Genomic DNA, 26,800 nt, shown 5'->3' with positions numbered 1-26,800 from the left:
AGCACGCTGGCATCCTTTATGGTCCCATGTGCCTTGGCCCATGTCCCATGGTCCTCTCAGTTCTAGGCTTGTACAATCTGCTTTCCTTGGGATTGGGCAAGACCTTTGCAAACCAGCAGAATCTGATTCAAGAGACGAGTGAAAGGTTTCCTTTCATCTGTACATGAAAACAGGACAAACTCATAGCCCCATCATTCTTGTTTTGGCTGGTTTTGAAGAAGCAAGTTGTGAGTTTTTGACATTTGGAACTTGACTTTGTCTTTATTGTCTGTGCTACCCTTCTTTCATGTGTAAGTCTCATGGGCTGAAAAGTTTGTCTGAAACTTTGTGAAACCGAAGCACCCCTATGGTTTGCAGTGTTTCCAAGAGGTTTCTGTGAAGACTTGGTTGCATATCATAGGATACAGGCCATTTACAGTGGCCTGTATTCCTTCCCTTCCTTCTTCCCTCCCTCCCTCCCCTCTCCCTTCCTTCCTTCCTTCCCTCCTCCCCTCCTTCCTCCCTTCCTCCCTTTCTTCCTTCCTTCCTCCCTCCCTCCCTTCCTTCCTTCCTTCCCTCCTTCCTCCCTCCCCTCTCCCTTCCTTTCTTCCTTCCCTCCTTCCCTCCTTCCTTCCTCCCTCCCTCCCTTCCTTCCTTCCTTCCCTCCTTCCCTCCTTCCTTCCTTCCCTCCCTCCTTCCTTCCTTCCTTCCTTCCTTCCTTCCTTCCTTCCTTCCTTCCTTCCTTCCTTCCTTCCTTCCTTCCTTCCTTCCTTCCTTCCTTCCTTCCTTCCTTCCTTCCATCACACCTGGTGGTGCTCAAGGCTTCCTGAAAGTTCTTAGAGGATTATTTTTGGTGCCAAAGTTTGGACCTGAACTAGCCATGTGCAAGGCCAGCTACTTAATCAATGTCCTTTTCTCCAGCTTGATTCTTTTTTTCTTGAAGACTTATCAGAGCCATCTAATCAACCATATGCCATATTGAAAAGCTTTCAATGATGATAATATCTGCAGAAGTTCTTTTAAGGAGTTTAGAACCAAAAGTCTCAAGGAGAAATTGTGACTGTAACTGAAGCAGAACTGGTGAGTGTGACTGTGGTGTTTCCTGAGAGTGGACAGAGACACTAGGCCTGGCTCTAGGCCTTGACTAGCCATCTAGTCATATAAGGCCAGTGAGGATGGCAGCTGAGGCCAGAGAGCTTGACTCCTGAGATTGTATGCCTGTCCTAACTGGACTCTTCCCTGGCAGATAGTGTTGAGCCTAGAGCCTGTGTTCGAAAGTCCTCAGGGCAGTGATAACTGGCAACCTACCTTTCCTCCAAGCCATAAGGCCCCTTGTCTCCTGACCTGCTCCCTCTCACTCAGCTGCAGCTATGGTCCTGGCCATGTAGCCTCCAGCTTCCTGAAAGGCTTTTTAGCATATCTGGCCATACTGTGGCCAGAACAGGATCTCTTCCTTACCTGGGCCTCATTGTTGGTAACTTTCAGCATGTAGGTCCGTGTTTCTCTGTTTTTCAGGACCAATGACACACTGAAAGGCTTCTGTAGGGATGATACTTACTACTGTCTCTCTTTTTTTTTTGTGTGTGGTTTTTTTTGGGTCACACCCGGCAGTGCTCAGGGGTTACTCCTGGCTCCATGCTCAGAAATTGCTCCTGGCAGGCACGGGGGACCATATGGGATGCCGGGATTCGAACCGATGACCTTCTGCATGAAAGGCAAACGCCTTACCTCCATGCTATCTCCCCGGCCCTACTGTCTCTCTTGTTCCATTGAATATAAGGAACTGGCCAAGTTGGGCTTTCCCTATGCAGACTTTTAGTCCTGAATGCAAAGAATGAAAGCTACAATCATGGCATTTTCTAAAACAGAGACATAAAGCTCTTGCATTTCTGTGGAAAAAGTGTCCCTCCCACATTGATATTCAGACTTGAACTCTCCCCCACTCCTCCAAACATGTCCAGACGCCCTTTCTCTGCTCTTGGAACAGCGCTCTTAGGAGAGAAATTTTCCATCTGTTTCCTTACACTGCGAAGCTGCTGGTGCAGTTCATTATTTATTACCTCCCAGTTTATGTAGAAGTATGATTTTCTTTTTGCCAGTATTAAGAATTCAGCCGGATCGGTATAAAAATAGGGTTGGCATTCACTTCTGCAGACTGATTTTTTTTTTGCACAGCATATTTTGGGGGAGGATTGTAATGATTCCCAACTGCTTTCATCCTTAGCCAGAACTTGATATCAGGTTTGTTTGTGTGACTGTGTAGTTGGAGATGTGTGTGTGTGTGTGTGTGTTTGTGCGCACACGTGCGTGCATGCACACATATGTGGGGGCAGGGCTGTCCACCCAAGGAGACCAGAAGCTGATATTTGATCTGGTCCACATGGTGATGCTCAGATTCTCATGTTCACCACAAACCCACAGCCTCCCAGTGGGCAGTGTGTGGCATGTGCTTTGCAGAAACAAATCCAGAGCAAAAATGACATTTGCAATGGCTCTGATGCTGCAGAACAGTCGGTGTCTTGAACAGACCAAGCTGCACCGACCCACCGAGCAGAAGCCTGGGCCTGCTGCAGATGTGCTCCCTCTGGGACACCCTGCCCACCCACCCTGCCATGCTGAGAGCACAGCTGGCCAGGGACAGGAGTCCAGTCCAACAGGAGACAGCACCCAGTGCCAGCCAGCTGGGGAACGCAGGAAGGAACTGAACCCAAGGCGCCAGCGTTCTCGCGGGAAAATCATTATTCTTCTTCCCACAGCCAGAGAGGAGCCCTCTGTGCAGACATTCCTAGCCATGCATGTTACACTCACTGGAGGTTTGGGGTGGCAGAATTGCTCCCCAGGATAGCTATTCTGATACGAATGCATCAGAGCCATTTCTCACTCAGCATCTTGCTCAAAGAAATGTTCTAATAGATGGGAAAAAGGAACGCTCAGAATTTCTTGCAGCATAATTAAAATATCACTTTTTTCAATAAAGCATCTAGATTATCTCCCAGAAAAGTGTTGTTTACAACCATGGGTACAAATGTAATGTTCTTGGCTGGAGCGTTCTAGAAGTTTGAGTTAGTTCCCATTGTCATCTCTTCATCTGACTTTCCATTTCTGCCACCCAGCACTGTCTTTAGTTTAGTGGAGATGTTATTAAGATCAAATCTCTATTCAATTCCATATTGTACCATATTAACACACACAATTAGCAATGCTTTATCAGTTATGAAGAAAGATGATGACTGCTTTTAAGCTAAATTACCTTTATCACGCTAGTACATGAAGGAAACCACAAATATTTACCCAAGTGCATGTTAATTCTTATTTAATTTTAACACTGCTCTTATCAACCAAATTAACCAATGAATTTTATTAAAGGGAATGTTATTATAGGAGACAGCTTCTACTGCTGCCTTCCATCTGCTTTTATTTATATAATTTTGATGGTTTCTTTTTCTCTTTCATTTCATTTTTAATTAAGGGGAACACATGGAAAATGGAACATTTGGGCCTGATTTTTAGCAGAATTTGGGATAATTAAACCTATGTGCTTGTTTATATAAGGATTGTCAGTCAGTGTTACGACTGCAGGGCTTGAGTGTGTGCATTTGCTCCTGACTTCATATGGCAGCTCACCAAGGATGAGCCATAAACATGAGGGGTGCTGGGCCAGTTGGGGCACTGCCACCACATCTGTGTCTCTGGACCATGTAGGGCAAGAAGGTGAATCCTCACCTTGGTGACCCTTGACTGCAGGAGCCAAGTGATTCCTCTCTCTAGTTGAAGAAATAAAATGTGCCGTGTCTGCAGAACGAACATGGAGCTGTTTGTTTGCAAGCAGATGCTACAAGTCCAGATCTGATGTACTCTTGATTTAGAAATGATGCTGAGTTCTTAGTTGCTCTTTGGAAACATACTGAGTGACGGGCCTGGAATCTACCCTTTAGCTGCTAGAGAAGGAAACCCGGAGCCTATGAGAAGCATCTGGTGCATCAATCAGTGAGCAGATGGCTTGGAGTTGGGGGTTATGGCTGGTGTCCTTCTGGCTACTTCTGGCTCTCCCACGCCCCAGTCCTGGGAGTAGTGCTATCCGACTGTCCCAGACATATCCTCAGATTGCTCTGATAGGAACTCAGACCCATGCTGAGAAGGTCCTTTGCTTTGGCCCAGAAAGATCCATGCTAAGGTTTAGTCAAGAACGGGTGACCCAGGGCAGTACAGTTTAATAGAGTCTGGCCAATACTGGCCAGGTGTTTTGTGTTCTACAATTCAAAGGATGCTTTTTGGCCAGGACACAGTGTTTGTCCTAGACTTAATGAAGACAAGTCCTTGAGTGACCTTGAACAAGGCACAACAAGGCTTTATCTAAGCCTCTGCTCTTTATCCATAAAGTGGGCCAACAGCTGCCTAATGTACAAGGTGTACTAATAACATGTTTCTATGATCTAAATGGAGTGATAAAGGAAATAAATTGTTCTCAATTAGTTGAACATGTCATTTAATGCAAATTATTATCATTTTTTTGCACAAAACTGTTATTGGCCTATAAGCTAAAAAGATCTGAGTGTATTACTGAAAAATAAATTATGAAGTATCTGTAGATGCAAAGAAATAGTTTGAAAATAGCACTTCTCAGAGGGCATTTCTGACTGTCCAGTCCTAATTTTATGTCTAGGGCATTAATAATCTTATAAATTTATAAATACCCAAAAGATAAAATTTTAAAATTTTGAATTTTTAAAAGAAAGAACATTTCCAAAGGGTAGTTTATTAAATTAGAAATAAATAAATATCTTTCTTGAATCCACTATTTAAGTAGCTGTTAGCTAATAGTATTAATCATAGTAGCAGTTGTGGTGGTGGTGGGATCCTTATTTTTAATTGTATTGTGATAGCCATATGGAAGCCAGGGTCTTAAAAGATGGTCTTACCAGAATTACAGCCGTGTTAAACAACAGTATAATAACTCTAAAGCTTCTCTATCCCTTACTTAAGCTAGTGCTTCACATCTGTGGAAGACTCATAAAATTCAGCCTGGCAATTTCTATGTAATCTCTCTAAAGATCCTGTGTTCAGGGGAGACTCCCAGTCCTGGGATCTCCATAGACACCAGTATCATCAGTGTCTAAACAGCTTATCAGTAACAACACGTTAATATGACCCTGGGGGAGAGAGGGAGGAAGCAACTCCACTACAGTGAGCCATTTACATTTTTTACTTCAGAAGAGAAATCTTTCATTTATGTTCAGTCAGGTACTTGCCAACTAGACCCATTTTTCTATCCCCATAGTTTTGGTATCTCCTTACTTTAATAAGCTTGCTTTTAGGAAATTGTGATGTTTTAAAATTACATTTTAAACAGGAAGAAAAACGTCAGTCTCCATATAATTAAGGAATGTAACCAGATTATTTGCAATCAAGATCTACTTAATGCCTTATTACCCTAATGGAAGTTATTGTAAGTGATGATAAAATTGTCAGAAAGAAGTTATGCTAATTGATGATAAAATTGCATTATTAAGCGATGAAATCCTTTTTTTTTTTAAATAATGTGTAGCTACTACTTGGTTATTTGAAACTTCACACCTGATAAGGGAAAGTGGAGGGTTCCAAGTGGTTCTGAGCCAGCAAAGGTGCTATGGTCAGAAACCTAGTGCCTGCTCCATCCCTCAACTGAGATGAGAAAGCCAGATCTCCAGTATTGGTGGTTGGATGTGAGCCTTGGGGAGGCGATCAGATTGTGGGTCTGACACCCACACAAAGTAAGCCAGGAGAGAAATGATCTCTCTCTCCGCTATATAAAGACACCACAAGAAGATAAGGATGGTGATGGGGACAGCCCTCACCCAGGAACCAAATCATCTGGCACTTTCAAATTGAACTACCCAGTCTCCTGAACAGTCCATTGAACTGTCTATTGTTTAAGCTTCTTCTTCTTCTTCTTTTTTTTTTTTTTTGTTTTGTTTTGGTTTGGTTTTGGTTTTTGGGCCACACCCGGCGGTGCTCAGGGGATACTCCTGGCTGTCTGCTCAGAAATAGCTCCTGGCAGGCACGGGGGACCATATGGGACACCAGGATTCGAACCAACCACCTTTGGTCCTGGATTGACTGCTTGCAAGGCAGCCGCTGTGCTATCTCTTCAGGCCCTTTTTTTTTTTTTTAACAGCATAAGTAAGGCAAGAATGTGGCTGCTTTCACTGGCCTCTAGGAAAGGTGTCAGAGGGTGGAGGTGAGGTGGGCAGTGGGAAAGCATCACCAACTGTCAGTGCTCTGCTTGGACCAGGCCATTGGTGTGGAGAAGGCCTCATTGCTCCCAATTTGTCATTCTGCCTTTGGAATTGAATTGGGAACTGGTGGGGGGAAGGTGGAGTTTATTCTGCAGATGGAAAACCAAAAGTAAAGCCAGGGAGCATCTACATAACAGGGTTCTACAGACTAGGGAAAGGTCTTCTCTCCTGGGTTTGGGCCCAGGAAATGGGTCTTTCTAAGCATTAACTACCCAGTAGCTCATAGATTCCTTCTGTGTATTTTTCCTAGCAGCTATGTGACAAATCTAGGAAGATTCTCAGTCCTAACCGACTGTGTCTTGTCCATGAGCTGTGATGCTTCTCCTGTCCACATACACTAAGACATAATAGATATTTGGACATGACAGAATCGATCCTGTTTCCTGAGGCCATGTGGGCAGTTTGAGCTCTGCTTCCATTTTCTTTCTGGGTCATGATGCTTTTCAAAGTCAAGTCCTGGACCATTTTCCCCACTAGACCATAAGCAATACATAGGGTGTTACTTTTGTTCCTTCGCTTTCTTCTACTTGGTACCTAGGGCAGGGCTGGGGGAGGTAAGGGTTGATCTGCAAATGAAAACTTGTTGAGTGAAGTTTCCTGAGATGGTTACTAGCATCTGGGTTCAAAAAGAGGGTCTGAGGGACCAGAACTGTAGGACAGCGGGGAGGGTATTTGTCTTGCACACAGCTACAATACTTAGCATCCAATATGGTTCTAAGCTTGCAGTAGTAATTCCTGGGTACTGCTGAATGTGCCCCCATGCCAAAAATACCCAACACACACTCACACATACACACATACACACACATACACGAGGTTTGAATTGGAGAGATAGCTAAATTGGGAATTGAAATTGGGTTGAGACAGGATTTGGGTTTGATCCTAATAGGTCCCCCAAGCACAGTCCCCCTACCCCAGTACAATGAAAGAAACCAAGAATGAAAGTCAATTCTGCTTTTACTTACAAACCTTTTCATTCTGCCACCCTAGCTCTGCCTGGCCCTGCAGCCTCTAATGGGAAACCAACAACATTCGGAAGCTCAGGGTCCTTTGATTCTCTCCCCTGCCCACCACCTTAGCTCTTGGTTCAGTCTTATGTGTCTCTGTAGTTTTGTTTTTCCTATGCTGACACTGGTGCTGAGTGTGGCCCCTTGCTTGGACAGTCCAGCCCCCTCACTGATCTCCTTGCCACCACATCCTACAATCCAGGCCAAAAAAACCCCCACTTCCAGCTGGGCTGAGCAAGATGCACATCCACAGTGTCTAGAGCTCCTGGTGTCTGTAGGATGAAAGGAGGAAAGCAGGTTATGTGGGGAGGCCCAAATTCTAAAGTTCAAACTCACTTTCTCTCTCTAGATATATGGTATTTCCAAGTAAGGTGATTCGCTGATGCCCAGATAACAGGGACCCTGGCCTTGTTTTTAACTTTCTTATCCTTATGCAGGCTTGGAAAGGTCAACAGTTGAGGAGCCGACTTCATTGACTCCATTGAACAGAGTTTGTCACAGTTCCCAAAGGCCTAGAGGCATAGAGCCAAGCACCAGGACCTGATAGGGGCTGAGTGATAAGGATGAAAGGGCAGGATAGGCTTTAGAATGGGGGAGGTAGGGGCCAGCTCCCTGGTGCTAGAGGTAAGGTGCCTGAGGGTCCCATATGGTCCCCCCCAAGAGGCAATTTCTGAGTGCTTAGCCAGGAGTAACCCCTGAGCATCAAACGGGTGTGGCCCGAAAAACAAAAAAACAAACAAACAAAAAAAAAGAATGGGGAGGTAGTCTTAGGGGTAATTCGTGGAAGCAATATCAGCAGGTTATGGGGCCAGGGGTCATCCCTGCTGTCTTTAATGTCCCTAATGTGAGTGACTAGGATTGGTAGGGGCTGAACCTGAGCTTGAGAGTCTCCTAGGGGAGGCTGTTAGAAAATATTCCAGAGGTTTCCAAATTTAACTGGGTTTACTACCCCCCTTTTCAGAGAAATAATTACATAGTAACCTTCCCCTCAACATACACCAGAAATCTACCTTTTTAAAACAAACTAACAGGAAGTACCTCCTACCTCCCCCATTAAATTAATGGCATTAACTGAGGATACTACCCCACCCAGGATCTTTCTAGTACCCCATAAGTGGGGGCAGCACTTTAGGAAACATTGGTAAAAACTATGGATTGATTTGTTTTGCAGATGAAAAGCAGGTAGATAGAGGGTTTTTCTAGGCTTATCTAGGCCCCAGAGTATCAAAGAATATTAACATGCAGACCATAAAGCAACATGATGGCTAGGATGGAAGCTCCCCCAAACTATTTAGCTATTGAGGAATGCCTAAAATAGAATCTGTTTCTGAACATGCCCCCATCGCTCTCATGTCGCTTCTTCCCATCCATTCCCACCCAACCCCCACTTTCAAACTTATCTTTAATTTGCTAGAAAATATTCCACAATTGATGGGAAATTGGACTCGTCTCTTCCGGTTTGCTCCCCAGGGAACCACGATCCTCACATTCAGATGTAGCCCTAGCCATGGTCTGCGCACATTGACGGCCACGTCTGCGTCTGAAAGCCTGTTGCGGTCCATTTCCTTTACAATTGGCTGTTAACAATCAAAACCCATCATCTGTTCAGCTAGGTCTTTGCCATCTGCCAATTTATAAGGCTTAAAATAGTCATTTCCACTATTTTGTTAATTTTTAATAGGTCTGTCTGTGTAACTGGACGCTGGTTCCTAAGAACAGCCATTCTGCTTTGGCTCCTGATTATTTAAACACTTGGCCAGACCCCCAAAGGCTTTTATTTCCATTTCATAGACTTTTAGTCCAGATTTAGAATAACATAAATTTCACCTAATTACTTACTTCCCTATTTTATTCCCGCTGAGTCATTAATCAATTTTATTAAAGACGGTGACTGACCCAACTTCCCATCACCTGTAAGAATTGTTTTTCTGGGCCCAGAGAGATAGCACAGTGGTGTTTGCCTTGCAAGCAGCCAATCCAGGACTAAAGGTGGTTGGTTCGAATCCCGGTGTCCCATATGGTCCCCCATTGTTTGCCAGGAGCTATTTCTGAGCAGACAGCCAGGAGTAACCCCTGAGCACTGCCAGGTGTGGCCCCAAAACCAAAAAAAAAAAAAAAAAAGAACGGTTTTTCTTCAGTATTCGAGTAACACACACATTGGAATAGTTTCCATTTTAATTTTGGGGGAGAGAAAGAAAATATGTGGAAATGAACAAAATGATGAAAATAGGAAAATATAGTATATTGTCTTTGTCTATTTTTTATATATACTTCAAAATCTCTCTAAAAGCAGGTATGATTTTCCTTCTTAGACACTTTTAGTCTATTTTAATAGCTTTGACAAAACTTCTACATGTATATAAAACAGACCATAAGCATATAAAACAGAGGTGAGGCATACTTATTAAAAACTATAATTAAGATCTATTCAATAAAATGATAAAGTATATATAATCAAATCTTTATGATTGAAGTCCCCCCCCCCATTTCTTATGAGATTAAGGTTGAAAGAATTCTCAGAGTATAATTTTGCTATCTGCTCCTCCTCCTCATAGTGATGTTTTTAGAGTAGTATAGATTTTTGATTGCCTTGATGCAGATATATTAAAAGGATACTCAACATGCTATAGTTAATTACAGTGAATCCCCTAGGATGTGGTCACTGAAGTATCAGCTAATGCCAAACTTGCTTATTATTGAAGTTGATCAATGTGGAACAGTTTGCTTGAGTAGATGATAATGATAATTTGAACACTGGACTAAGTATCTCTGATAGATCTTCTTGTTCTATTCTCAGAGTAGCTACAGAAAGTAGAGTTAGTGTTTAACGAATGAGAAAATGTAACTGAGACATGGAGAGCCTGGGCTGTGGGTGTCTGGCTGTCTACCCAATGGAAGGGCTGGAGGGGGCTCAAGTGACCTTTGTTTATATGGAGATGGAGTTTACAAGCTGAGATGAACCACTTTGCTCATGGTCATCTCTTGATGTCTTGTATCTTGCACATTGGGGGATGTTCCTGGGTCTTTGAGAGCCATGTGTAAAATTAACCCATTGAACTCCCCCATAGTTTTTTTTTTAATATTGTAGCTATTTTATTCATGGCATAAGCAGAGACTCTCCTGCCACTGACTCTAGGGTACTGGCCTTAGAGCCTGGGATGCAGTCTTGAGCTCAGACACAGTTTCTTGCCACTGGTGACCTTCCTTACCATGTTGAGAGTTGGCTATACTCTTTACTCACTATAGAAATATGTACATTCACCAGAGAGAACAGCTCACCATTACAGTGGCCCTTGAAGAAAATCAGATAATTTATGACAAAACACCCCAGAGATTTAAGGAATACATGTCAGCAACCATTTGGACAGGGACCTGTTAAATTTTTATAGCCCCAATGTACATTGGAAGCTTCCTGGTGACAAGACCCTTGAAATTGTTATCCTACTCCCACCAGTTCTGCACACAGTTCTGGTGCATGGGAAAGCAGAGGGGCTCTGACAAGAGTCAAGCTCCTACTTTTGACTCCTGGCTCCAAGTTTTGCTGTGTGATGTTAGGCATGTCACCTAACCTCTCTTTGAAATCTCTAATGATAAGGATGAAATCTGCTTCCTGTGGTAATTGTGAAAACAAGTGAGAAAATTATTGTGAAAGTGTTTTGTAAACTGTAATTAATACAAATATAAGCAATTAAGTGAGTTTCACTTGAGTTGCTACACACTTTTGTCTAGGCACAGGGACCAGCCTGAGCTCAGAGAATCCTTATGGTTCAAGTCAAGACCTTGATGGCCCAGTCCCTGTTGGGCAGGTTTCCTGAGAGTGCAAAGAGGATATGTTTGGAATAGGAAGTAACTCTACACCAGAAGTCTGCACCCTTGTGTGATCATGATGAACATGTTCTGAAGTAGCAGGAACTGTCATCCCTCAAGTTAACTTTTCACTTCTTGATGGCCACCGCTCATTATCATCTGAGGCAAATGTTCAGGAAAAGGCACTAAAGTTCATAGTCATAGGGTTCCTTCAAGGCCATGGAACAAGGAATTGGCAAAGGCAGGCTTCTGGGCCATATGGACTCCCTCTAGAGCCCCACCCTGACTCTGTGATCTGGGAGCTTGAGGAGCTCTTTAGGGTATGTGTTACTAATCTGGGGGCCATTACTGTGTGGAGACAAGGGATAGAAAGTTGTCCATGTTTCTGACTCATTAAAAGACTAACTTCTCTTCTTTACTACTAGTCTGGGTCACTCCTCTTTCCTGACCCTTCTGGGGGTGGGTATGCATGACTGGGCTTTAAAATCTGATACAGCTCTTGAGAATTTTATCTCAATAAGCCTGGGAGCCCCAGACAGAGTGAGACACAATAAATGTGAGTATCTGAATGTGAGTATCTGGGATCTACCCAGTGGAAGGGCTGGAGGGGATGCTAGTGGCCTTTGTTTATATGGAGGTGGAATTTACAAGCTGAGATAAACCACTTTGCTCATGGTCATCTCTTACTGTCTTGTAACTTGCGCATGGGGTTGTTCCTGGGTCTTTGAGAGACATTTGTAAAATTAACCCATGGAACTTTCCCCATAGTTTTGATATTGTAGCTAATTTATTCAATGCCATAAGCAGGGACTCCTCTGCTACTGACTTCAGTGATCAGTGATAGTCCAGCTGGTCAGTTCCCAGATGCTGAGTGAACAAAGGCCAGACTTTAGGCTGGTTCCATCTCATGCTGTTCTCATGTTGGAACCGTTGGTCAGAGATCACTGCACCATCATTATTGCCTACAATGACCTCACTGCTCCACGTCTACTGGGTTCTTTTGTGTGTGTGTGTGTGTGTGTGTGTGTGTGTGTGTGTGTGTGTGTGTGTGCTGCCATTTGTGTCACCAACTCTCCATGTTCAGCTAAAGCTGGGGAGAGACTCATTTTATGTCTCAATTCTCCCTGCCCTTCTCCATTATTGCTGCTCAACTGGTTCCCTCCATGTGATGAGATTGAAAATGAGCAATTGAATGAGCTTCATTGCTTGAAGCCCCGCCTTACCTCCACTGCCACCGCCACAACCACCACTTGTCTCTGTTTCTAACACACTTTTATGGCTCCCAGAGGAGACCTTTTGATAGAGGTGAGAGCGCTGAACCGTGGAGGATAGACCCAAGTCCCCTTGTCCTTGTCTCTGTATATACTTCCTCCTCTGAGTGGCCAGATTGGCTCTGTAGATGGATCCAGAGTGGAGACCCAGGGGAAGTCCAGATATGACACTACATCAGGGCAGAGGATTCTTAAGACAAGGCAGGTGGGGTCCCTATTGTGAGTAATTTTGAGGAGGGCAGTGGTGGAAGTTGTGAGGAACTTAACTCAAAGGTGAGTGAGGGTCCAGCTGACAACTAAGCTCTAATAGCTATGTGTCTAAAAGGCAGCTTCTCTGGCCAGGCATGGCACATCTGTGGGACCGAAAATGCCTTTCTCAGAGCAGTGTCATGCATGGTCCTTACATCCTAGAAGCAATGCACTGTAGACAGCGGCTGTTAATTGTCTATGAAGTGAAGTTTAGCCTGTGATTGGCTCTGAATTCATCTCCAAGGTGTTGCACTATTTTTCACTATTTCTGCCTGGAGCTGAGACCAGTGCACACTGGGACATAGAGAGGGTAGCAGAGCCCCCTGGCCTTGTTGAATGAGGTCCCCCTGAGGAAGTGTGGTCTCTGATCCCTGGAGCACAGACAGAGCAGCTTCCTTGCAGCTGGGTGGCTTGTCCTGATTGGCCAGGGTGCCCTGCCGCCTCCTGTTTGCAACCTGAAGCACATTTTGGTTTATTCTTTCTTTCATTTTTAATTATTTTTAAATTTTCCTTCTGGTGCATTTCTGGTATTTGTTAGTTACTTTACTGAAAAGTCACTTTGAAAACCATCTCTATTCTTTAAAGCAAGGCACATCGATGTCTTCCTGAGCTAAAATTGTATTTTATTGAGGATTCCCTTCTATTATGATTAGTTAATGGACAATCTACCCTAGTGGGACCAGCAGCAAATAGAACTATTGATGGGGAAGATGCACTTTCTGAGACACACTTGGTAAAGTCAATTCAGCTTCTTACAAGGAAAGAATGTCATGAATTTCTCTCTATTTTTAGTCACACATAAATCCCTTTAATACATTCAAGCTCAAAATTCCATATTTGTCTTGATCTAAGTTAAATCTACTGGGTAAGTTGAAAGGAAGTCTATTGGATCAATGATATGTTGCAAGGGGCCCCAAGTATTGAGGTTTATGGGACATGGGTGTCATGGTAACCCCAGAAGAAGGACCCTCAAACATTAGTGGGGTGGCAGGATGAGGCTTCCCTGACCTTTCCTGCTGGGGACCAGATGTTCCCTGAAGGGCTCTGACTCAAACTTCACTGTCCAGGCAGCTTTGTTAGGATGGGTTTTGGTTTGGCTTGTTTTGGGCTATACCCAGCTGTCTCTGAACTCAGCCACACTCCTGGTGGTGCTTGGGGGACTCTCTGGGGTATCAGGGACTCTCTGGGGTATCAGGGAAACCTGGAACAGCCAAATGCAAGGCAAGTACCCTCCTGGCTGTACCTTGGCTTAGATCCCTTGAGGGGGATTTTGAACTCAGCCCTAGAGAATGACATGAAGGCATAAGTAGTGGGGAGGGACTATTGTTCCTCTTCATAGACAATAGTCCATGAAGAGCTGGGATACCCAAGTCATCCGAGATGCCTAATCAATTCCTTAACACATCTTCCTCAGTCACAGTGACATGGAGTCCTCTTGGTCCACAAGAGGGGGTGTGTGGGATTCTGGGGAGAGGAAAGGAGCTGGCCCAGGGTTCTAGAGAGAGGACAGGGTTGCTCTAGGGTTCTGGGGAGGGAGGGAGGTGCAGTCACTGACTGGCAGAGACTGACCATGTGAACCTCCTCAACTAGATCTTCAGCGTAAAGCTGCCACGAAAAAGGGCCTGTGCTGCCTTCAAGCCTTAACTAGTCCTTTTTCTTTCCACCACAGGGACTCCTGCAGGGAACCCACTGAAGATCTCACCCCTGAGTTCTCATCCCTGGAAGCAACCAACACCCAACTGTTGTCTCCTCACATTGCAGCAGCTGTGATGGTCTGTGCAGGACAGACACTAGCTGTTGGCGAATTTTCTAGCCGAATCACAGAACAGAAAGGACTCCTTCCAACTTGTGCTATTTAAATAATAATGAGCACCTGCAGTTCTTCGCTCCTGATCAGCATTTTTATTCTCATCAGGGCAGAACGCTGCCATGTGGCTCTTCCTCTACGAACAGAGGTCTCAGATTCTTTGCAAATGTTCCCTCTTATTTGAGCACACAGAAGAAGCAAACCAATTCAAATTCCCCTTTATTTTAGGGAGTTACATTTCAGAATGAGAACATTCAGTCACATTTTCTGTATAATTCAGAGCAGTGGGGAAGTAGAGACGAATCACACTTGCTTTCAGCATTTCCTATGGTAGCAAATCAACAATATACCCCAGGACTGCTGCCTGAACTCTAGCTAATATACTTGGTTATGGAAGAAACAAAACCTACTCCTCGAATTCCCAAGTATTTTTGATCAGATTTTAATCTCTTCGTGGAGAGATTCTGCTTTCTTGAATGAACATGTAGTGTGGATTTCAAGTGGCTTAGCCAACACATTCACATGTGATAATAACTGCAAATAAGGCACAAACATCCCTCTTGCTACACAAATAATAACCAACAAATATATCAAACTATCTGAAACAAGGTATTCTGGAAGCATTATTTATTTTCTCCCCATCTTCCTTCTCAGTGCCAGAAAGACAGGTTCCTGGAAAGATAGGACTGAATATGTCGTCTGTCTGTCTGTCTGTCTGTCTGTCTGTTTGTCTGTCTGTTTATCTGTCTATCTCTCATTTCAAGAATGAAGAAGGGAGGAACTGGTCAAGTTATGGTGTCCTCTCCTAATTTGCTCCACATACGGTGTCAGACCTCTCATACTAGCCTGGTGTCTCAGTTCCAGCTTCTGTTTGCTACCCTAGCTCTGTCACCTCATCTAGCTGGTCAGTCCTAGTCTTCCAGTTAGGCCCATTAGGTCTTGGTCTCCCAGTGTGCAACATCAGTTTTGTTGGTTCCTTATCTTGCCCAGAGTCTGCTTCCTTCACCACAACCAACCCTTTATTAAAATATATTTTTTCTTTTGTAATTTGAGCCACACCAGGCTGAGCACAGGCCTTACTCCTGACTGTGCTCAGGAATCTCTCCATGAGGCAATAGCTTTGGAACGTGTCTTGTATTGGGGCCTATTTTGTGCAATAAAGCAAACTTTGATCTAAACGAAGAAATTTCCTGTCCTCTCTCTCCCTTTTTACTATGGAGATGTGAGGCCAGACCAGAATTCTTTTTTCATAAGCTAGATCATAAACAAATTGTGAGCTCTTAACAGCTCATCCCTGACTGTCCTCATTGTCATGCCAGGGCTGACATCCCCCATCTCCACCTGGTCTCTACCCTGCTTCTCTGCCACCAATATAAATACAGAAGCATCCCTGAGGGTGTTAGAACCCAATCACCCAATTTCTGGATGGAACACAGAATAAAAGGGTTTATCTTTATTTCTCTCTACAATCTTAATTCTTGTGCAATAATCTCATTTATAGAGTCTTTTCCAGCACAACTATGTCAAACAGAATACAAATATCACTTGTCTAAGAAGCGGTCTTTATCGGGACTTCGGAGGACCTTCATTTCCTTCTAGAATCATCTTTAAAACTGGAAAGTAGTTGATGGCTGGGAAGACAGAAAACAGATAGAACTGTAAACACAGTGATTGGAAATATGGCTATACTTCTAATAGTAAAATAATTATAAGCAGGGATCTTAAAGTGAGTTTTAGTTTACCCCTAGGAAGAATTGGAACATTACAGCTTTATACAAGATTAAGGTTGAAGTGTTGCATGATTCAATTGTCTTTTTTGAAGTGGTGCTACTTTTTCCCTCTAGAGATAGAGATAGTTTCATATTTATGACATTTTCCTTTCCTAGGGAACTGTTTGAAGTTCAGAACTGTTTTCTCCTGCAGGGAAGACACGGATTTGTCAAGAAACAATGCTGAGTTCCATCTTAGTGAGCATCTCTGGGGATAATTTTCTCAGAGAAGTGACCAGAGTTTCTGGTTTAACTACAAAGGTTCTCTTTATGCAGATAGAATTGGGCACAGTGAATGCCCAATCCCAGGCTGTTCATTTCTTTATTGTTTATTTTTTAGGCAAGAATCCAACTCAAAAGCATACTATTGGTAGGTTGTACCACTAGCATATTCCCATTTTGCCCAAGTGACTTGCTGACACTGCTTAAAATTCGCAGCTGTTCAGACTTATTTCTTATTTTATTTTATATTTATTATTATTAAATACTTTTTGAATTTTGGCCCCACCACTAACCAATTGTAGGAAAGGTCAAGTTATCACTAAATACTTAGGGCCCCTTCTTCTCTAAATCTGCCTGGGAAATGGAAGCAACACATATTTTTTTATAATACATAGAGAATATTGAGAAAACAAGGAGTGTATCGCTCACATATGTGAGAGGTTTACACAGCATCTGGTACATACTTAATGGACTTTAGTTATCATGATAAATATTATTACTGTTACTACAATATTTTTTAATATTGGGAATTTTCTTTTTATATAAAATAAATATTTAATTGAATCACCATGAGATACACAGTTACAGTTGTTCATGATTGAGTTTCAGTCAGCCAATATACAACCAGTGCGTATTTCTCGCACAATGTCTTCAGTTTCTCTTCTGCCTTCCTCACTATCCTTTTTCCCAAACACCAAACAAGGACTATATATTGCAAAATTAAAATAAACAAGTTTTAAGTCCACATTAGGCTTTCAAATCTTTACTGACTTTTATAATCCCGTGTCATTAACATTACCCCCTGAGAGACTTAAGAACGTGATGTTCTCCTTTTTGATTCTGCATGGGGCCTTCCTATTCTTGGCCACATCTGCCTTATATTTCTCAGAAAAAGGTATCAGATTCTTGTTGTCAATGTTCCATCAAATATAGGGCACTGTTAAAGCTCTCTCTTCTGGGACCGGAGAGATAGCACAGCGGCATTTGCCTTGCAAGCAGCCGATCCAGGACCAAAGGTGGTTGGTTCGAATCCTGGTGTCCCATATGGTCCCCTGTGCCTGCCAGGAGCTATTTCTGAGCAGACAGCCAGGAATAACCCCTGAGCATTGCTGGGTGAGGCCCAAAACCAAAAAAAAAGCTCTCTCTTCTTTTCTTGAGTTTAAATACTTTAGTCCTTATGTTTTTTATTACTAGATACATACTTCAGATACATATATATACCAGACTATACACATATGTGTGCAAACCACAAAATACACCTATTACATGTACCTATACACATATACACACATTAACATGCAAACATAATCTTCACATATGAAAATTATGCACTTGCTATGTGTACTTACACACAGTACACATATGGAGAAATGCAAAACATACTGTATACTTACGTAAAATGCATATAAGCAATATGTCTATACATTCTCATATGCAAGCATAGTAAAGCACATTTCTAGTGAGCTGTGGGCCCACTAGATTAGTGAGCTCAGTCCCATATGACCCAGCTATACCACTCCTAGGAATATACCCTAGGAACACAAAAACACAATACAAAAATCCCTTCCTTACACCTATATTCATTGCAGCACTATTTACCATAGCAAGACTCTGGTAACAGCCAAGATACCCTTCAACAGATGAATGGCTAAAGAAACTGTGGTACATATACACAATGGACTATTATGCAGCTGTCAGGAGAGATGAAGTCATGAAATTTTCCTATACATGATGTACATGGAATCTATTTTTTTCAAACAATATTTACTTTTTATTTTATTATTCCTATAAAATAATTTTTTATGATTATCTTTATTTAAACACCGTGATTACAAACATGATTATAATTGTATGATTACAGTCATGTAAAGAACACCCCCCTTTACCAGTGCAACATTCCCACCACCAATTTCCCAGATCTCCCTCCTCCCCACGCCCCCACACCTGTACTCGAGACAGGCTTTCTACTTCCCTCATTCATTCACATTGTTATGATAGTTTTCAGTGTAGTCATCTTTCCAACTGCACTCATCCCTCTATGAGATGAGCTTCATGTCATGAGATGCACCTTCCAGCCCTCATCTCTCTTGTCTCTGAGATACTGTTAAAAATGTCTTTCATTTTTCTTAAAACCCATAGATGAGTGAGACCATTCTGCATCTTTCTCTCTCCCTCTGACTTACTTCACTCAGGAATCTATTATGCTGAGTGAAATAAGTCAGAGGGAGAGAGAAAGATACAGAATGGTCTCACTCATCTATGGGTTTTAAGAAAAATGAAAGACATTCTTGCAATAACTTTCAGACACAAAGGAGAAAAGAGCTGGAAGTTACAGCTCACCTCATGAAGCTCACTACAAACAGGGATGTTTACTTAGAGAAATAACTATGTTTTGAACTATCCTAATAATGAGAATGTACGAGGGAAATATAAAGCCTGTCTAGAGTACAGGCGGGGGTTGGATGGGGAGGAGGAAGATTTGGGACATTGGTGATGGGAATGTTGCACTGGTGATGGGTGGTGTCCTTTACATGACTGAAACCCAAACACAATCATGTATGTAATAAAGTTGTTCAAATAAAAAAAAAAGATTAGTGAGCTCAGATTATTCCCAAGGAGCATGGTGGAATACTTCTACCATTTCACATGTATTGAAAGATGGTCCTTTTTCTAATTAAAAAAAATTAATATGGGAAAGAAATTACACATGAAAAATAATGACATGTGATTTTCTTCATTTTTACATTATATACATTATTTAAAATATTCAAACATCAACATTTTGCATATTTCTAGTCAATTAATTCCATACATGATCACAATTGCAATTTTTGGTCTTCAGGACATTATAGCTTACAAAATGCATTTTGACATGTAATTTCATTTATGTAGAAGAACATCCATTTGAAGGTAATGTAATTAGAGCTGTGAAATTGTCCAGACTTCTTGTGTATGTGTATCTGTGTGTGTTAAAGTAAAATTGAAGTGTAATATATTTTGGGGGGTTAGGCAGAGTCCAAGAAATACCAACTACAAGTGAAAGAAATAAAAGTTGGCCTGGTTCCAATAGCACAATTGGGTGCTTAGGTATTTAGATGATTGGGTGGTTTTGATAGAAGAATTATTATATTTAAGTGATCAACAAGGCAGATGGGTACTGAGTATTGACTTCAGGAGATGAGCCCCCAATATCTGGATATTTTAGAGCAAGAGGCAGAAATGGGTAGAAGACTAATTAGAGAAGCTAGACCCCATGGTCACTTTGTAAATTGGGCTTTGAAGAAGGACAAGATCTCTGGAGAAAGAGGCAAAGAAAAGAACACTTCCAGATGGATCTTATGACTCAGTTATTGAGTCTCCCCTGCAGCAAGGTCCCACTAGCCAACTTGCTATCCAAAGGACCTAACTAAATATAGATAATACTTAGAGTGGGGTAGCATCTCTCTTTTGTCTTCTGAAGAAAACAACCAGATACACTGAAAGACATTTTCCTATTGGCAAACACTTCACCATTGTTTTTCAGGAACAGTTGTAGTGGGTTGCAGAATTACATATTAATTATAGAGTCCTGCATGGTTGTGGATGGTGATGGATGGAGGGTGAGGCCTTTCTCCTCCAGCCCGGAGCCTGCAACCCCTTCCAGCCAGCAGGTCTCAGGGTTCAGGGTAGTGGTGAGGATATGATTCACAGCAGTCATGAAGTTTCAGGAGATGAAGCTTTATTAATAATAATGCCTTAGCCATCATGAGTGGTTTTTAAGATAAACCTTTTAAGCAGGCTCCATAAGCTGCCCTGAACTTAAACCCATTTCTTATCCCTCCATGCTGCAACTCCTCCAGCTGCTTCTTGCTTCCTTCTGCAGACCCCTTTATACCCCTGAGGCAACCCTTTTATTACCTTCCATAGACCCCTCCCAGATGTGGGCTGGTCTGCCTCTTCAGGTGAGATTAGCATTTTGGCCTGGGAGGGGTTATAGTGGGTGGCACATTGTCATCTACTTGCTTTCTTAGACATCCCAATTGCATTTGTCATTAGATGCTCCCTGTAAGTACCATAAATTGAGGGGGAAAGGAAAACAGGAGGAGCAGGGACTGGCTTGAGCATTGGCTTGAGCAGTGAAGTCATGTCATCCAGATCTGCTCAGACTCAATTTTATATTCATCACTTTGCTTTTTACAGTGAAATGCTAGTGTGTATGTTTTCTTTAGGACTTGATAGCTTAGAAAGTACTGTCACGGGCCGGAGAGATAGCACAGCGGCGTTTGCCTTGCAAGCAGCCGATCCAGGACCAAAGGTGGTTGGTTCGAATCCCGGTGTCCCATATGGTCCCCCGTGCCTACCAGGAGCTATTTCTGAGCAGACAGCCAGGAGTAACCCCTGAGCACCGCCGGGTGTGACCCAAAAACCAAAAAAAAAAAAAAAAAAAAAAAGTACTGTCACTTAGTATTATTGGAATACAAATGGCTACAGTTCTTGTCACTCTCCTCCATTAAATCCCCTCCCGTTAAAACTAGACAGCTAGGCCCAAAGAACATGGAACATATGCCACTGTGCGTTTTGGGCCTGAGTACTGTAAAGGATTCACAGCACCAATTTCTATCCTTTTTTCCCCTGTTAGTTAGCTATCATGTGACAAAAGGCCAAGGATCTCAGAAGAGCCATACGTGAGCATTCAAGTCAATAGTACCTGTCAAACTCCTGATTTCCAACATCAACCGAAAAGTATGAAAATGAAACCTGAACTTCCCAGGTCGGTCAAGTCCCAGATGCTACACGTCATTGTGCATTATAGAGTATAAACATCATCCAGCTAAGTCCAGTCAACCCACAACCTTAAATGGTGAGTGTTTTTAGCCACTATGTTGGCTTATACAAAGCAACAGATAACCGAAACTATGTCCCACAGGAAGATGTTTGATCTTTACCAGGACTCAGTAGCATGCCAGTAACTGACTCTAGAGATTTGTCAATAGATGAGGACATTGGCTTTCTCTAAAGCCTGAGGTTCTCTACTGAAACTTGCCATCGAACATAAATTTCTGCTGGAAATGCTTCTGGTGCGATTAAGTTTGCTCTATCACAACCCTCAAGAGAAAAACAGTCTGTGACTGAAAGTGTTCTTATTCTAGGCTACACTTAAACTTGCAGGAAACTCTGTTTGTCAGCCCAGACAATTGACAAACTGTCTAAATAAGATAAATGTTGCCTCCAGAATCTAAGAGGGCCCCATTAGCAATAGGACCATTGAAATGGACAAAGATTTCTTTCCACCTCTCAATCTTGAATATCACTTAAAGTATCGTAGAGGACATGGTACTTCTTTCTAACCAGGTTAAATTATCTTAATGTCACAGATAGCACAAATTGTCAGAATTTATGCTACACATTCCCTCTGTGTTATGTTGCTGTGAAGAGGAAGACACGAGATGGCCCTAAGGTAAGGTAGTGAATGCAGATTTCTATTTTACATCAGACAACAGGGACCACGGTCATATGTATTAGTAATTTTATCACAGTTGTGATCATCACCACATGATTCCATTTGTGGCCATTTTAGTTCTCCAGGAGTTCTCCTGTGGCCCTTTCAAAGGTGATTTAAATCGATATGACCAGAATCATCACCTGCATACATCAGACCTTGGGAATTCTCTGATAAGTTCCCTCTAGTTAACTTTAGAACATTGTTTTAGTTCACTTCCTTAATAATGGGGTTGAGAGCAAGGGATTTCTACTTGCTTCTCCTGTCACATTCTTTTTTTGCCTAGGTCAGGGAACCAATGTCAACATTTTCTCAGTTACCTGATAAAGTAGAGATTGACTCTAATTCTGAGGATCAGAATTAACCACAGGGGGAGTTTATAGTCTCAGTAAAATTCCTGTTAGATAAACTATAGACTTCCATCTATCACTTACTTAGTGTTCCTCAGTGTGCTTGTTTGGATTTTCCAGGTTTATCAGATCAGTGACAAGATCTAGGAGCTCCTAAAATGTCTGATTATCTCAGACACTGACCTGGAGAACGCCCTCCAAAGCTTCTTTGGGAAGGCATGAAGGATGATTCATTTCTGTTCTTCTTTGTATCTATTCCTAAATGTCTCTTCAAAGGAACACAGTGACTCCTTCAATCGATACATTTCTCTTTTTACCTGACTGTCCAAGAAAATAACCTTGAATTATCACAGTGGAAACTCTACCTACTAAACCAAACATTTCTTGATCTCTGTATTAAGCAGCACCCAGGAAGGTAGGTCTTTGAGTTTATTCCCAAAGGCTGTGGGAACCTGAGTCTTTTCCTGGATCGGTTAGAATAGTGTTGGAGCTCTGTCTCTCATTGTGATGATCACATCTACTTTATCTCTGAACACCAACCTCTGGATTCTAAAACTTTAAGTGATCAGTGGAATAAGAAAACTTGGTAAATTGACACACCATTTCTTTATTTTTTGTTATAGTCAACGTATTTATTATAAAATTTAACAGTATTTTTTACAGTTCAAACATAAAGGTATAAAGAAAATTTTAAAGTGTACAAGATCATTAGTCTCAGGAAAATTCTACATATTAAAAACTGATATATTTATGGACCTGGAGATATTAGAATAAAGGTTCAGGCACTTACCTTGCATGTGGCCAAACATGGTTAGATCCCTGGCACCACATAGAATTCCCCAAGCATCACCAGGAATGATCCCTGACATAGAGTCAGAAGTGAGCCTTGAGCACAGACAGGTGTGGCCCAAACCCCACCCCCAAATTAGATACTTAAGCATATATGACATACCATGTCTTTGGTCCTCAGCAGACAGACATTTCAGAGCTTTTCAGGAATTCCAGCACTTTTTATTTAATGCACCATTTGTGTCCCAGAAGATGAAGCCTTTCATTCTTTAGGTGTCTAAACAGGTGGACTTGGTAGAAGTATTTGAGCATCATAATCAGCTTTTAACTTTAGATAGGTTTTTCTTTAGTTGCTATATGAATGGTACCCAGAGTCTATCTTTAGCAGAAATATTAGCTGAAAGACTCCTAACGCTGACCAATCTAAGAAAAAATCTCTGGGGTTCATAGCACTTTACTCAGCTACCAAAGTCTATAAAGCATTTAGCTTGATTCTACCATAGGCCACCCACTGAGGCCAGGTTTCAATTAATCTTAACAAGCAATGTTACTTTTAGGTTCAAGATCCCCAAACCTAATTGAGTACACCCATATGAATTAGCGTGTTTGGGTTATGCTTTATTGTTCTTCCTTCTTCGTGTGACCTTTCTACATCCTCATTTCCACATATGCTTCCTGAACTCCTGTCATAACACTCTACAGAGTTCTGCATGCTGTGTGTGTGTGTGTGTGTGTGTGTGTGTGTGTGTGTGTGTGTGTGTGTGTGTGTGTGTGTATAAGCTACTTACTTGTAAAAATGATCCTACATACTGAGTTAGTAGTAGTGTTCCACTGGTGGGCCTTGAGAGGGCGGTGATGGGACCTGAATCCAAACTGTAGTTTGCATTGTAGTACTGATCCAGAGGTTAGTCCCAACCCTACAGGGTCTGACTCTCCCAAGTAGCAGCAGCTTCTTACTGCCCACCCCAGCCTAAGAGCTTCTCCTACAATGTTGGAAGGGTGGATTAGTCAACCTTATGGATTAATGAGCCTTATTCCTCACCCAGTATATTTTTTCTGACCCTATGATAGATTTGTAAAAAAGGCAAACATATTCCTTCCTTCTAGCCTAGCCATTCCACCACTAGATAGAAGAAAAAGAAATGATAAGTTCTGGCAAGACTGGCACAAATATATAAACTAGCCTTGTTTGCAATAGTCCTAAAATAGTAATTGTTAAAGAAAAATTGGTAGCCTGTTCATAAAGTAAAATGCTCCACTGATGCCAACCTCCAGACCATTAATCCAGGTTTCCTATTTGCAGTAGACTCTCAGCAAGCATTAGCTCTGACCAGAATAAGTCAAGTCATTGTGTCATTAATACCCATTTTATGTACACTCTTTTAAAAACTTGATGGCCGTTCTACTAAAATTAAAGTGCTAATACTTTATTATTTCTGTGGGTGTCAGTTTCAAAATGACTAGCTAAAGAATAAAAAATAGCTTTTTTGGGGGGAGGGGATTGGGCCACACCCAGTGGTGCTCAGGATATCTTCTCAGAAATAGCTCCTGGCAGGCACGGGGGACCATAGGGGATGCCGGGATTCAAACCAACCACCTTAGGTCCTGAATCGGCTGCTTGCAAAGCAAACACCGATGTAAAATAGCTAAATTAAACAGGATTTCTACCTTTAATATAAATAAATTCTGAAAAGGAGAGACATTGGGACCCTGGAGAAGGGAGGCAGGCACAGTGGTGTTGGGTGTGGTGTTTGAATTATGTAGATAGGAAACCATCATTAACAATACAGTAAAGCAAGGACCTCCATCCATGAAAATAAAAAATATAATAAAGTAAATAAATTCCATATAGAGATATGAGAGCAAGCAAAGTAGGATGAAATATAAAATAGAGAATACTAAAAAATAACAGAAAGGTTAAGTAAATTAAGACAATGAAAGTAAATGCGGAGAAAATCCCTTTCTAAAGGGCAGATATCAGATGAAACAAAGTCTAATTAAGTTACTGGGCTCCAAATATATAAATCAAAATGACAAATAGACATTTAAATTAAATAATAAAGGCTCTCAGAAAAAAAGCTCTGCATAAATATAGAAGGAATATTGTTATAAATAAAATAAAATGTGTAATGAGGCATGGAATCATTTTATATAGAAATTAGTATAAAGTAAAATAAAAACAAAATTAAAGCAAATATGAACATTTAGTTGCACCCAAAATATAAAATACTATTTTGACTGAAAAAGAGCAGTGGCAAATTCCAAGTACAGGAATATAAAGATATATACATATCAGTTTATCATTTTAAATATGAAAATAATAATCAACTCTTAGCTTCCATACTTTAATCCCTTTTCCTAGTGAGTTAGAAGCTCTGAGATAGATGAACTCCCTCTGAGATAGGGAGGTGGGAGCCATTAGTCCTAGACAGAGCTTAGAGATGCTGAAACTTCACCTTGGTTTCTTTCAGACTTGTGTACCATTTCCACAGATGCCTTAGATTAGAGAATGGCTGGAGTCAACTCAAGTCTGATCACATGGTGTACGATTCCGGAGACCTGAGAGAAAATCATTGGAGTTACATCTAGTAATACCACGGCAGTGCCTGGAGAAGGAGAGAGGAACACTGGCTTCTGACTCCACGGCCTCCTAAGGGTCTGTCCTTGCACAAAGCCGCCATAGTGAATAATGTTGCATTTACATAATGTGGGGCTGCAGAGATCTCTGCAAAATGGTACTTTGTGTTCCTTGGGTAAATACCAAGATGTAGGCTAACTAGGTGTTAGGATTTTTTTTTTTAATTTATTTTTTGTGCCATCTCCATACTCTTTCCATAGTGGCTGTAATGGTAACATGTCTCAAGGTCACTAGCAGTGTTTCCTTCTTTCCTACTACCTTCTTGTTTTTGTCATTTGGATAATAGCCATTCTCACAGATGTGAGTTCATAGCTCATGGTTGTTTTAGTTTGCATTTACCTAATAATTAGGTAGAACGAATATATTTCCAGTGCCTTTTGGTCATCTATATGTCTTCTTTGTAGAAATTTCTATTCAGATTTTTGGTCCAATTTTAATCAGCTTCTTAGTTCTTTGTTAAGATTTATGAGTTCTTTGTATATGTTGAATACTACCCCTTGTTGGACTTACGACTTTCAATTGTAGCATGTCCTCATTTTGATATTTTGAAGAAATTATTCTTTAAAATTCTTTAAAAATCCTTGTCTAGGAAGTATATTGAGAGAATAAAAAATATGTTCAGGAGGGGCAAAACAACACAGTATGTAGGGTATTTGCCTTGTTAGTATCCAAAGCTGGTTTCATCCCTGGCATCTTATATGGTCCCCTGAATTTGCCAGGAGTGATTTCTGAGCATAGAGCCAGGAGTAACCCTTGAGCGTTGCCCCTCCCCCAAATTATGCTCATAAAAGCTTAAAATTGATTACACTTCATTCACAGGAGAATTGCTAATTTAGTGTTTATTTTATATTATTGCTCCTAAGATAATATTTCATATACTAAAGTCAAGCAATAAAGGTGAAGAGACAAGCAGTCACACAAAGAATCAGACAGCCTTCTGAATTGAAAACTACCTACCTGTTTGAAAGCTCAGAATGCCATTAAAAATTTAGTTTGCTAATGTGATGCTAAAACCTACATAATATCAAGTGAATGACTTTTTTCACTGACATTCTTTAATAACATGAATGGGCTCTTATCACTATCTTACCCCTGTGCTTCCAGCATCTCATTTGTATGTAAATTCTCTTGTATGTAACTTTATTCTCTGACAAATGC

Source organism: Suncus etruscus, chromosome 12, assembly GCF_024139225.1.
Source record: "Suncus etruscus isolate mSunEtr1 chromosome 12, mSunEtr1.pri.cur, whole genome shotgun sequence".
NCBI lineage: Eukaryota > Metazoa > Chordata > Mammalia > Eulipotyphla > Soricidae > Suncus > Suncus etruscus.
The sequence above is the reverse complement of the archived record's forward strand: the minus strand, read 5'-3'. Positions refer to the sequence as shown.